The sequence below is a fragment of the Grus americana genome, chromosome 2 (genome assembly GCF_028858705.1).
Source record: "Grus americana isolate bGruAme1 chromosome 2, bGruAme1.mat, whole genome shotgun sequence".
In the NCBI taxonomy this organism is placed as follows: Eukaryota; Metazoa; Chordata; class Aves; order Gruiformes; family Gruidae; genus Grus; species Grus americana.
The window spans coordinates 160,085,045-160,097,675 of record NC_072853.1 but is presented as its reverse complement, the minus strand read 5'-3'; the positions used below and the strand labels follow the sequence as shown (position 1 = coordinate 160,097,675).

Genomic DNA, 12,631 nt, shown 5'->3' with positions numbered 1-12,631 from the left:
CCACTGTTTATTTCCAGCTGGTTTGCAATCAGTCATGACTGTAAAGCATGTGGCTTTTCCCAGCTCTTCCAAGCTACGTAATCACTCCAGCAAAAAGGCTAATGGGAGGCCAGTTTTAAATTAGCATTTTAGCAGAGTTCAGCTGTGATCTTCCTTATTTTTTGTGTGTATATAACCAAACTAAGCACCTGCAGAGTGACTGCAGTCTTCTAGCCACGTAATACGCACGCTGAATAGAGGGAAAGCTTGCCTGGATCGCTTCTTTAGTCTTCTTCTAGAAGGAATCACCAACTGGAAAGAGAAGTAAGTCAGCTTGAGCCCACTGTGATGGCAAAAGCTGCCACTTCGATGTGGATAACATTTATCATTGGCGAGTCAATGGAACATCTTTCTTGGGGAGTTTTACAACTTGGAGGTGAAAAGTTCTGGATCCAGCTCCCACTTTCATATCTTCATCTACTGGAAAGCGTTCTGATTCCACCAAAATTTAGATAGCAATATCCATTTAGTATAGCAGAGAATACAGCACAACTCTGAAGTACCTCCATTACTTAAATTTCAGGTAAACTTGTTTAAAATTAGATCAATGTAATGGGATCTACTCCAGATCAACATAGGTGTAAGCATAGAACTGGAGCTTAAGCTGAAGGCCTCAGGGTCCTCCTATCGGGATCTCTAGAGCTGTCCTACACCTCTATAGCTACTCTCAGACTGGTAGATATGATGAAAGCAGCCTACATAGCCAAAAAAGGTGTTTCCCCTTTTCCAGCAGTTACTGCCAACACTTAAGCAGGCAAATATTGGGTAATCCCTATGACTCTGCTGATGTTCTGGCATTTCTCTGCTTGGAAAACAGACAAGTCAGCATCTGAGCATAATGATTTCTGCTGTAACAAAAAAAACCAAGTTATTTGCAAAGCACTTCTTATAACAGATGTTGTAAAGAAAAGGTTAGTAGGTCAACAGATGAAGACGTGAGAGCATTTCTTTCACAGCATTTTCCAGCCTCCTACTCAGTCTGCTTCTGAAATTAAATGGCATTCATCCCTGGGGAACTTTCTCACTACATTCTAGATCTTGGGAAATACGTATTTTCTATTAGCAATCTTTTTTGCCTTTCCTTGAATTTTCACCCTCTGTTCTCCTCGCATTAGTTCATATCCTCATACAATGTTTACCTGAAGATTTTTTTATTAAATACTTTTGGGGACAGTCTGAGACACCCACTGTCTGTTTTTCTAATCTGATGCAACTGCTTGTGGTGTTCAGAGAAGATGGGCAACATGCTGAGTGTAGCAGACAGCCACCCTAGATCAAATCAAAGGTCTAGCTAGCCCAGTATCTCACAATGGCCAATGGGCCACAGTTTGCCCTCCAGAATATCTTCCCAGCTTCTAGCAACTTCTGGTTTAGGAACTTTATGAGCAGAAATGTTGTCTTCATATTTAGTATAGTTATTTTATATATACATTTCTTCTAGCTATTTATCACTTTCTGAGTCCTTGTAAACAACATACAGTTGTAAGTTGCAAATTTCAGGTTCTGTGACGGAAAACTAAAACAAGTAATTTTTTTTAACTATTATGTAAGTGGAGTCTCATCATCTGTGGTTATTTCACACCTAATGAAAACAACAACACTATGCTTAATTATATTCAGATTTCCAAAAAACATTTAGGTTCTTCAGGTTTGGATATTGGTGATTCAGTAGACAGCTTCTTTCCCTCAGTAATTAAAAAACATTGCTTCAGCATGTGAATATTGCTGGAAGTAGCAGCCTTACTATTGAATAAAAACACAAAGTTCTCAGCACTTTGAGACTTCAGAAAAGAACTAATCCAGTTTGAGCATTGCTAGTTCTGCTTTCCTCAACCTGCATGGCTGAAATGATCTCATTGATGGTCATTTAAATGCTCATTTTTTTGTCCTCAGCTCTATTTGACAATTGCCCTGTCCCAACCAACAGGAAGCCGCACATGAGGAAGCTGCACAGAGCTGTACTCGGAGCCAAATTGCTATGTTCATTAAGACCTCACCCCACACTCAATTTTATGGCTTCAGCACTGGCTTAATTACTGAATAGATTGAACAAGCTAAGCACTCTAGCAACCTATTATTAAGATTACCTGAAAACACAGCTGAGTCTAGCTATTAGAGGTGTGACCAACTTCGTTTTGGAAAAAAAAAAATCTAAATGAGAGCAACTCCTCCCCTTCCATCCAGTCTCACCTGACCTCTGCTGATCCGTCACACCCTTAAATTTTTTAGCTGAGTAAGATGAAACTACAGAGGAAACCATGAGTTATATGTGATTCAGTATCAGTTTAACAGGACAAAAGGAGGGTTTCCTTGTTCCTTTACTAGCGTGCTCTGCACAGCAACTCCTCTCTTCCATCACTACACTGGCTATGCTTGCTAGTTAGCCTTGGGGTCGGCTCTGTTAATAGAAAACGCGCCGTATGTGCCCATCCTCTCGAGTATGCACTGCTAGTCAGTGGTTGATTTAGGAGGTTCTGCAGAGTCGGCAGGAAATTAGTTTGCTTAGCGAGGACTTGCACTGTCATTGACCGTGAGCACTCTCACTGCAATGGTGTCAGCACACCAGCCCAGCAAGGACCAATAAAACCCTCCTGCTGTCATAAGCTTTTGATTCTTGCAAAAATAGGTCATCTAGCAATACAGACTGCCAGAAGCACATATGGATAAATAACTTTTGGATGTGCGTAACAGAATGGGGAAACATCCTAAAATCCAGGACCAGTTATTCAGTGGGAGAAATAATCCTGCTACCCCAGGATTCCAATTGCCACACTGACGTCAATGTGAATATGGTCAATGACTTCAGTGTGTACAGGATCGAACTCCTGGGACATAGTGCTACAAGGCATCAAGTACTCCCATATGGTGCTGAAAGCACTGGCTTTCCTGTAGAAGCTCAGGAGTTTTGAAGAGTCTGAAATTAAAAAAAAAAAAAAATCCTGCTAGTGCAGATACTTCCTGAAAATGAAAGACCTGCAAAGACATGGATGCAATACATAAGTTAATTACTTCTACTTGCTTTCAACAGAAAAATAAAGTACTGGTTTGACTGATTATAAGATTGCAAGGGCACAGTTAAAAGTGAGATAGCACCTCTATTCAGAATCTCTTTGGAATAATAAAAGATAAAGATAACAAGAGAAATACAAATCTATATTTTTTTCAGTGAAACAAACCAAACTAGATCCTTTTTGTTGATATCTTTTTAATATGTAGTCTATTACTTAAACACTTAAAATTGAACCGATGACCTGCATTAAGGCCTAAACTCACAACATTCTATTAATTTAAAGTAAATACAAATTATGGTCAAACAGTCTGTGTTTGCTGCTGAAGGTGAAAAGGAAAACCATTTTGCTGGGGCCACGAGCAGGGAAATGCATGGAACTAGAGCTTGCTGTAGCCATGACCGGTTTTTGGAAACAGCAGCCTTGCCTACAAGTACAGTGTATTCAGTCTACTCCAATTTAGTACTATCTAAATTAAACTAACTAGTAACTAACTAGTTTAAAGTTGGAAATCTGTCCTGTGCTGGTAGTTTAAGGAGCAAAGAAGACTCTTTTCTCAGCTTCAGACAGCTGAGGGGCTGCCACCACAGGTCCCAGAGCATAAATAAGCCCAGCTTGACACAAGCTAAGAGTGCAAAGAAGTGTTATATCTCTGCCTTGCCCTCTCCGTGCTCCTTCAGGAGCCTTATCATGACAGCTGATTCTGCACGCAGCCATGGGAGCCCGCAGAGGCTATTGGAGAGGCCATGGCGCAGATAATCTGCTGCTGAACTGGAGGGAGCCATGGGTTTGACAGATGTTCATGCAACACTCTGCTTGAATCAATACAGCCTACTGATCCAAAGTCAACTTTTCACGTAGTAAATAAACTGAAGTCAGTGCATCCCCAGCCTGGTTAATCTGCAATCCAGACAAGCCATGCGTAGATAACTGAGAATTGATTTCCACATTGAAATGGTAGGCAAATGACTGCAAACTGTCCATTCAATTTATGATCGACAAGGAAAAATGCATATTTTAATTATTATCAGTGATAAACTTTTTTTTTTTTTTTTTTTAGAAAAACAACTCAAATGATCCAAAACAAAAGATAATGAAGTGGCTTATTTAAGGCATGGCTTCTTGCTTGCTGACTTGAAAAAGCAAAGCAGTGCTACTAAGGCAGATAAAGAAGCCTGAGCTGTCTCTTGGAACAGCATATCCAGCATAACTTGACACAGATTAAGGGGTGAGTAGAGAAAAGTGAATTTAAACCAGCTTTGGATCCTCCCCCTTTCAGTCTTCTCAGGAGACAAAATAATGTCTGGTGGCATTATCAGATGGTCTAAATGAGGAAAGGAAATAGGAAATAGGAAATCAGTTTGAAACAGCTATGGCTCAGGCACTTTGGGGAAACAAGAAGAAAGCAGACGTCACTAGCAACACTAACACGATAGCTAATCCAGTCATAGATATTAAGGTTTGTTGTATTTTCTCTTGTTCTTTAGTTATGTGTTGACACTTCATAGGACTGTGGGCCAAGGAAGGAGAGAAGTTTTATGTGAGTTAGTCTGGAAAAAAGAACCAAATTTTGGGCTTTGTCCCCAGGATACACCAACCATATCCTGGGGTGCATCAAGCATGCCATTGCTAGCCGGTCTAGGGAAGTGATTGTCCCACTCTACACTGCGCTGGTAGTACTTGCACCTCGAGTACTGTGTGCAGTTTTGGGCGCCACAGTACAAAAAGGACATAAAACTATTGGAGAGTGTCCAAAGGAGGGCAACAAAGATGGTGAAGGGTCTAGAGGGGAAGACATACGAAGAGAGGCTGAAGTCCCTTCGTTTGTTCAGCCTAGAGAAGAGGAGACTGAGGGGCGACCTCATCGCAGCCTACAACTTCCTCACGAAGGGGAGCGAAGGGGCAGGCACTGATCTCCTCCCTCGCGTGACCAATGATAGAACTCGTGGGAATGGAATGAAGCTGTGATGGGGGAGGTTTAGGTTGGATATTAGGAAAAGGTTCTTCACTGAGAGGGTGGTTGGGCACTGGAACAGGCTCCCCAAGGAAGTGGTTACGGCACCAAGCTTGACTGAGTTCAAGAAGCGTCTGGATAATGCTCTCTGTCATATGCTCTGATTTGGCTGGTCCTGTGTGGAGCCAGGAATTGGACTCAATGATCCTTATGGGTCCCTTCCAACTCAGGACATTCTATGATTTTATGATTCCATGATTCTTTTAAGCAGTTGAGTCAGTGGATCTGTTACTAATAGCTCTCCAAAGGAGGATAAAGCTTAGTTTGCCTTCTTCATATACTGTGCACTAAACTATAAAGGAACTGCACGAGATGAGAAAAAACAGGATTTGAACTATTGGGAACAAATCTTTGTAAATGACCTGAATTTAAAATTTCATACCTCAGCACAAATTCCATTTTTTCCCAAAAGGTAGGATTGATCAACTATGCAGCTGTGGGTTGGCGCACAGCACACTCCTAGAGCATTCATTCAGCTCAGTATCACTCTGGGCAGTAAAAAAGTCTTTGCAGCAGTTTTGCTAAACATCATTACCTCAAGCCTAGATCCAAATTATTTTACTAATGTTTGGTTTAAGCCAAAGATCTTCTCATCAAGCCATTTCTTTAGGGCAAAAGGTCAACCATGCTTCCACTGGTCTTAAATATTCTGTTCTCCTTGCACTTCTGCCAGTCTTTGTTTCATGCTGAAGAGCACACTTTCAAAAAGACTAAGTAAAGTTGTTTGATGGACAGTATTACATAAAATTATGTTTTTAATTGTTTTTCAGCTGCTTTGTTTCTGTTCCTGAAGAATGGTTTATTGCAAAAGCAATGACATGCTCCACTGCTTGGGAAAAGTTAAAGACAAGCTACTATGCAAGTTTGCTCGTCACAAGGAATGTGTTTGCTGAACCACCTTCTCCCAGTCCTTCTTCTCTCTGTTCCCCTGGGAAAGATATTGATGGACATACTTCATCTTCAACATGAAATAGCAGCAGGATTTATTTCTATGGAGAATCCAGATATGTTCTTCAGACAGGAACACTAAAGACATGCCAATAATTCTTAATACTGTTATCTCAAACATCAGTTGAATTAGTGGCAAAATGTACAGTTAGTCTAGACTAAAACACTCATACCAGATAGAGTCTTTAAAAAAATTGCAAATTTCCTTTTTCATTCAAAAGAATTTTTCATGAATGAATTTTTTTGAACAAACCCAGGTTTTTGCTTTTCCCATTGAAATTTATTGGTAAAGGGTATTTCCTAATACAAAGCAAACTGTTAATGACCTCCTTCAGCAAATCAGGTTGTGGACTTTAAACATGTGCTTAAAAATTTCAAGTGCAAATTTAACTTTTGCTTGTGGGAAAATTCATTGGGCATTTAGGCATTTCCGGCTGGCTGCCAATCCAAATACCAGCTATTCATGACGAAATTTTTCTTGTGAATGGACAAGACTTGGCTTCAGCAGATCCAGGTGGGTGAACGGAAGCATAAAAGGACACATTCCTTCCTCAACCTCATGAAAGCTTCTCTGCTACTTAAATGAGTCTTCAGTAATATTCCAAGACCAAACAACAGGACAAATTCTGCTTGCCCAACTCAGATAAGCATTCACAGTAAAGTCAATGAAATACATATATAATCCAGGTTAGAAAGCTTTGTCCAAATCTTCGGGCAAAACCAGATAGAAGTATTCAGAAAACACAGTGATGGTGGAATAAAGGTCTGATGGAGAGTGAGAAATGTCCTCGGCTACTCACGCACGTATCACCAGCGTCACTAAACACAGCACCCAGAGAAAAGGCAAGACTGGAAGGAGGAACTAATTTTCATGGGTGGCTGCCAAAAGATGAGGATTAGGTGCCGCTGTACTATTACTACAGATCGTTTACACACAAGAAGCAGGAAAAACACTGTAGAGAAATGGGATTGGTAATACTAATCTCAAATCACAAGGAAGATTGTATATATTTAGCATGTTAACCAATATCGAGTCGGGGGAGGGAAGTGGTGCCATTGTTAGCCTGCTTTCTTAATGAAAAAAGATTTATTCAGCCTTGCTGCCCGGTCTAGTATTCACTTTCCTACCTATCCTGTACCTCTAAAACCACTGAACAATTTTAACCTGATTTTACAACTGGATAAAGGTCACTAAGCAAATAAAGTTCAAGATGTTTGCAGAATGAAGGTAGCAAGGAAAAACAGAATCATATGGGCTTTTTTATAAATTTTAGTTACGTGTGACTGAGGGAAATGCTTGACATGAGCTTACAAGAATCTACAAAGGAGCTTACACAGACCCCAACAAGAAAAGTTACAGTCAGTTTGCCATCAGCTGACAGGTGTGAGCTCATAGGACACTACTCAGCACAGCCCTTGTGAAATGGCTTGGTGGTAAACTGAAGTGAAACATGCTTGCCAAGCAGGGAAGGCAAAACAGGCGGTGGTACAAGAGATCTCAGCAGGCTCCATTCCTCTGTAGCAGCTTATTCTCACTCACTACACTGTTCATAGGGATGGATGAGAAGTGGATTGATTAGATCAGAGAAGGGATACAGCTGAAAACAGCAAGGCAATCTGTGTTACCTGGCTCACGTCCCCATTCTGCTTCCCAGAATGATTACACGGGGAGATCCGTGAGCGCACTGCGGGGACTGGTAACAGGAATAACTATGCAGAGGTAGAGATAGGGCTGACTACCCAGTCAATGAACGCTTGCTCAGAGACAATCTGAGCTTCAATACACACCTTGTAAAGGCAGACAAAAATCTGGGACCTGCAGTAAAGGACAAGGAGGAGTGGAGGAGTGGATGGCTACACTGTGGTAATAAAAGGCTTAAAATAGATGGGGAAGTTTTACTCAGTCTGAGGTATACTTTGCACCACGATCAGTATCAATGAGCCCAGTGGAACTAATGATGAAATAAGATACCAGACAGTCTAACAGCATCAGAGTTTGGCCCTGTGGAAGTGAAACTCTAAATTATTCCTATTTATTTTTTGAAGACAAGAATAAATATGATGGACATACTTCATCTTCAACATGAAATAGCAGCAGGATTTATTTCTATGGAGAATCCAGATATGTTATTCAGACAGGAACACTAGAAGAAACCTTGAAGAAATATAGTGAGAATTTCAAACAAGACAAGTAATTGTTAACAAATTAAAACTCTCATATATTAAAGTTTTTTCTTAGACCTACAGACAGACACTTGTTCCCTTAAGGCATGTGTGAAGCAATGGCACTATGAGACTACGCAATTCTTTCAAGACTAGGCAGGATAGATCAGTTCATGATAAGCTCCAGGCTTTCATAGCTACAGCTGCATAGAAGCTAAACTGGGGTCAGGTCTACACAACACCTCAACTGTGAAGTTCAGTTTCACTTCTCCTTATGTCACAACCGTTTTTATTAACCTTTACATGAAGAAAGGCTCAATTACCTATTAACAGTCTCTTCAGTCATAAGTCTTCATTACAATCTGTTCATATGTGTGTAGATCTTTATAGTGTACTTTGTAGCTTAGCTAATGATAACACACGCAATAGTCACCTGGTAAGGTTTATACAAGTATTTATTATATATACGAACACGCCTCCTATGAGCACCACAGGCTTGCAATTTTCAAAACAGCTTCAGGCATTTGGATCTATTAATGTTCACTTAGGAAATTTCTACATCTGTGGAAAACTCACCCTTGATGTCCAAAGACAGGCTGGTAAATAAATGCCTCGTTTTCAACAGGGCCAAGTCCCAGTGGAAGTCAAGCACTTTTGAACATGAAGTTAGTGAATAAGGCAGCTTCCCCCTTCACGGTTGCAATCACAAGACCTCCCAACTGGAAATTATAGTCCATCTGTAATTAGAAAGAAACATGGACATGACATTTATACTAAATCCACTTTATACAGTCTGACCATAAGAAGTGGCCTTGTTGTCAACTGTATTTAAGCCTTTACATTGCTGGGCTGGTATAAAAGGCCATTTATGTCAACAGGAATCCAGCCCTCTTTGTCTTCTGCGCGTGCAAGTATAACATTGAAAATATGTACCAATTAGACAGTTAGCTCCACCCGAGTATGAATAAACAAAAACAACTGCTCATAGCATTCCAGAGAAACAACACGGGGCAAGAACAAAGATTTCCACATGCAAACATAGGCAACCAGCTAACCACAAAGCAGCAAACCCAGCAGATTCTTAAATGTTAAAAAATAGGGGCAAGTTCTCGTTGATATCCGCAAATCTTTGTGCTGCAAATGGATAGATGCCTGTCTGATTTTTCCAGCTGAGATTCCTCCTGTGCATATGAGAAAATTAAATACATATTCAGTTGAATAGATGCCAAGGTTGGCTGATGAGAAGACCGATAGCTTCTCAGATGGGATGCAGAGACTTTTTAGCATCTCAGATGGGACACAAAGCCATTATATCTTGACGCATTTCGCATTTGTTTCTTCTGTTTCCTCTGACGGGGTTATCGTTCTTTATTCCTTGTGTTTGTTTCTCACTTGCTGGATGTGGGACGTAAGAAACTAGTAACACCCAAGAGGTTAATGCCTCTTGGCATGTTTGCTGTGAGGCCTTTTTGCAATCACAGTTTCTGAGCCTCTGCAATAGATGTGAAATCACCAATCTCATCTTCACAAATATCATGAACACCTGACCTTGTGAGGCAATACACAAACAAACCTGACCAAACAGTGAAACCTAGGTGAGTTCTGGACCTATAGACCATTCCATATGATAACAGGGTAGAAACACAGTTGCCCTGTGACCTCAAAGCTTGAATCTATCCTACTTCACTTACTTCTGAATAAAGAAAGCAGAAGCTTCCGCTGCAGTCAGGAGAGAAACAGGCACCTCCCAAGACCGGTCCAGCCAAACTGGGATCTCAGCAGCTCTCTGGAGGTACTATTTCCCCCTGCTCTCTCCAACAGCAATTGAAAGCTACTAACTTCGGCACCGCCATTACATGTGTTAATCTGAGCAAACTGAGTGAGTGCAGCGCACGTTCCTAAACCGTGCACATCGTTCTCCTGTGTGTTTTGAACTCTTTCAGTGCTTTGCATAAGCAACATCCCAAAATAAGCCTGAATAGCAAGTGAAGCTGGCAGTGTGCAGCTCAGATCATTCACAAGATGAAATTTGCAGAATCCTAATCTAGTATTTGATTTAAGACTAATCTGTTAGCAGTATCTGTAAAAATAGTAAAATTTACTGTGGTATGTTTGAATCCTGCATTACAATGATAGCAAGAGTTACATGAGCATATAACTAGTACAATCTAGCACATAATTATGTCCTTTGAGTTTGCATGCAAGTTGCCTGATCTCATTATTACAAGTGTGTCCTTTTATGGGTAAAAGTTGAAGGGTTTGGCTTTAAGTAAATACATTTTTCAGCATAACCTACCTTCAGCAGTTTCTAAGTATTGCTCCGGGCAACATTGTAGGTTTCCCATATGCTGCAGTTTTTTAACGTAAAGTTCAGCTTGGCAACCTGAAAACATACCTAACAGCAATTCTTATCACCTAGGTATAGTGAACTGCCTTTAAGAGTACTGATGTAATCACTGGAATGGGAATCTTAAGATTTTGCCTGAAAAATGGCAATGTTTACAGTACTAATTATGATGCAACATGGAAGCCACACTTGCATATCACATCATGCAGTAGTGCATACACAAGCTCTCTCCTCGATGTTGTTTTTCCTCTGCATTGCTCTTCTTGGTTGCATTGTGAGCTCTACCCTGGAAAGCTCTTCCCAATGACCTGTTCAAAACCAAGACTGTTCTCTGAATATATGACTCTACAGCATGATGGGAGAAAAAAATCAAAGTTAATCACTTGCACTTCATGGTGAGATTAGCTCTACAAATTCACGCTTTCAAGGTGGCAGCCTGGAAGAGGCACTGCAGTACTTGGGCATCTCCTCTGACCTCTTTCATACAGTGATAACATTGTCCTGGAAGATGAGCTATAGATGTCTTAAAGTACTTGGGTTTTTTTCAAAAAAAAGCAATGTGAATTGGGCAGAATCATCCTATGTGACAAGCTCTGGAAGAAAGTGTTTCCCATACAATAGCAACAGCTATCTGACACTGTGCTCCAGAGTTTAAGGGACATGAAGATGTACAGATAGAACCAGAGTGTGTGACACTGAGTCTATTCTCTGGAGCCACAGCTCTGCTATTTATAGTTACTGCCGCAGTAAGGACAGGGAAGGAAGGGGCAGAGCAGAGAACTGCTCATCTGATTTAGACCTTGGCTATCTCATCAGACATCGAGGCTGCAACTAGCTCTCCTAGATGCAAATAGTCCTCCTACCTAACATACTGAGGAGAGCTTGGAAAATGAGGATGCTGTGAAGTTCCTTCCTCTCCTGTGTGACTACTCATTCCAGGCTGAACAGCTACAGGAGAGTGTCACTACACATCTCCCGCACTGTAGCATGATAAAATCTAAAGCTTATACTGGAGGAGTAACTCCTTTGCAGTGGCTTCACGGTTAACCCTACAAGCTAGCATAGGAATTCCAGAAGTACCTTCCTCAGGCACATATGACAAGAGTAAGTGGGAATGTTGCCATCATAAGAGGATGAAAAGTGCTGGAACTGTCTACCACGAGAAGAGGGCTATCAGAGGAACTTGGTTCACTTTGCAATCCTTGAGAAAATTTCCTTTTTATCCTGTATGGGAATGACCGAGTCCCAGGTCGCCAAACAAGCAAAAAACATTTGAGTTTACAAGCAACCCCAGGCATGCTTGCACACATACCCTGGAGGAACCCTTTTACAAAACCTGATATTGTAGAAGGATCGGTGAGAGAAATGTACTTAGTTTTCTTCTTCAGGCAAGTCCTGTTTCCATCAAGAAATAAATGCATATAAAAGACAATGTTCCTTCTGTTTTTTTAATGATGATACATCTCTTTATTTCACCTATTCTTTAGACTATCATGACTTGGACTTCTACTATAGGAAACTGGCCATTCCTTCATATGACGATTGCCTCATTTACATGGCATTATAGCCAATAATTTCACTTTCGAGGAAACTTGTTCCTTATAGTGCCCTGCTTTTTATGTCATAGCTATTGTAAAAACAAAAAACAAAAAATACCGCTTCTAATTAGTATCTTTAAAGATCTGGAGGTAGTAAAAATAAATGCATAAATGTAAATATAGCAAGACCAGAATTCCAACGATTTTTAACCATGGACAGAACAGCTTGCCTCAGTAACACTGCTCATATCAGCCTCAGAAACCTACTAATGTCAAAGAAGTAATTTTTTCAACAACAATATAACCAGCAAATAGTATTTTTTCACAATGAAATTTAGAGCAAATCACCGTCTAGAAGTATGAACTCATTGAACTTGCTGCTCCATAAATATGCAGAACAACGGTGATGAATGAAGTTGAAACCAAAACAAAGACACTGTCTTTCTGTCAGGACAGAGGTTCATTGACAGTGAGTCAGTACCCACAGCTGCATGTGGGATGTTGATTAGCTAATTATATGATAGTTGTTACATGAATTTATAGACACTTAAAGACTGCAGCCTACATATAATTG

At 40.5% G+C, this 12,631-nt stretch overlaps 1 long non-coding RNA gene across 1 annotated transcript; it reads left to right on the top strand.

Moving 5' to 3' along the window:
* Positions 1–9,733: 9,733 nt before the first annotated feature.
* Positions 9,734–11,951, top strand: LOC129202659 (uncharacterized). The gene is made up of 2 exons (XR_008575782.1): positions 9,734–9,964; positions 10,592–11,951. It is a non-coding gene; the product is annotated as an uncharacterized LOC129202659 (long non-coding RNA).
* The last annotated feature ends 680 nt before the right edge of the window (positions 11,952–12,631 follow it).